This window comes from Arachis hypogaea, chromosome 12 (genome assembly GCF_003086295.3).
Source record: "Arachis hypogaea cultivar Tifrunner chromosome 12, arahy.Tifrunner.gnm2.J5K5, whole genome shotgun sequence".
NCBI classification, from domain to species: domain Eukaryota; kingdom Viridiplantae; phylum Streptophyta; class Magnoliopsida; order Fabales; family Fabaceae; genus Arachis; species Arachis hypogaea.
In genome coordinates, this window is record NC_092047.1 from 59302584 (window position 1) to 59304512 (window position 1929).

The window sequence follows — 1929 nt, forward strand, 5'->3', positions numbered from 1 at the left end:
GATATACACTTAAGCGATTGCAAGTAGAACGGAGGTGGTTGTCAGGCACGCATTCATGGGTGAAAATGATGATGAGTGTCACGGATCATCACCTTCCTCAGGTTGACGAACAAGTGTATATCTTAGATAAGAAATAGGCTTGAGTTGAATAGAAAAATAATAGTACTTTGCATTAATTCATGAGGAACAGCAGAGCTCCACACCTTAATCTATGGTGTGTAGAAACTCTACCGTTGAAAATACATAAGAACAAGGTCCAGGCATGGCCGAGAGGCCAGCCCCTCCAAAACGTGATCAAAAGATCAAAAGAAAATCCAAAGATGTAAATACAATAGTAAAAAGTTCTATTTATACTAAACTAGTTACTAGGGTTACAGAAATAAGTAAATGATGCAAAAATCCACTTCCGGGGCCCACTTAGTGTGTGTGCTTGGGCTGAGCATTGAGCTTTACACATGTAGAGGTCTTCCTTGGAGTTAAACGCCAGTTTGTAACCTGTTTCTAGCATTTATCTCTGCTTTGCAACCTGTTTCTGGCGTTTAACTCCAGAATAGGGCAGAGAGCTGGCGTTGAACGGCAGTTTGCATCATCTAAACTCAGGCAAAGCATGAACTATTATATATTGCTGGAAAGCCCTGGATGTCTACTTTCCAACGCAATTAAAAGCGCGCCATTTAGAGTTCTGTAGCTCTAGAAAATCCACATTGAGTGAAGGGAGGTCAGAATCCAACAGCATCTGCAGTCCTTCTTCAACCTCTGAATCTGATTTTTGCTCAAGTCCCTCAATTTCAGCTAGAAAATACCTGAAATCGTAGAAAAACACACAAACTCATAGTAAATTCCAGAAATGTGATTTTTAATTAAAAACTAATAAAAATATATTAAAAACTTACTAAATCATACTGAAAACTATGTAAAAACAATGCTAAAAAGCGTATAAATTATCTGCTCATCACAACAGCAAACTTAAATTGTTGCTTGTCCCCAAGCAACTGAAAATCAAATAGGATAAAAAGAAGAGAATATACTATAAATTCCAAAATATCAATGAAACTTAGCTCCAATCAGATGAGCGGGACTAGTAGTTTTTGCCTCTTGAATAGTTTTGGCATCTCACTTTATCCATTGAAGTTTAGAATGATTGGCATCTATAGGAACTTAGAATTCAGATAGTGTTATTGATTCTCCTAGTTCAGTATGTTGATTCTTGAACACAGCTACTTTATGAGTCTTGGCCGTGGCCCTAAGCACTATTTTCCAGTATTACCACCGGATACATAAATGCCACAGACACATAACTGGGTGAACCTTTTCAGATTGTGACTCAGCTTTGCTAAAGTCCCCAATTAGAGGTGTCCAGGGTTCTTAAGCACACTCTTCTTTTTGCTTTGGACCTCGACTTTAACCGCTCAGTCTCAAGTTTTCACTTGACACCTTCACGCCACAAGCACATAGTTAGGGACAGCTTGGTTTTGCCGCTTAGGCCATGATTTTATTCCTTTAGGCCCTCCTATCCACTGATGCTCAAAGCCTTGGATCCTTTTTATCACCCTTGCCTTTTGGTTTTAAGGGCTATTGGCTTTTTGCTCTTGCCTTTTGGTTTAAAGAGCTTTTGGCTTTTTCTGCTTGCTTTTTCTTTTTCTTTTTTTTTTTCTTTTTTTTTCTTTTTTTTTCGCAAGCTCTTCTCTATTCACTGCTTTTTCTTGCTTCAAGAATCAATTTTATGATTTTTCAGATTATCAAATAACATTTTTCCTTTTTCATCATTCTTTCAAGAGCCAACATATTTAACATTCATAAACAACAATCTCAAAAGACATATGCACTGTTCAAGCATTCATTCAGAAAATAAAAAGTATTGTCACCACATCAAAATAATTAAACTAGTTTCAAGGATGAATTCGAAATCATGTACTTCTTGTTCTTTTG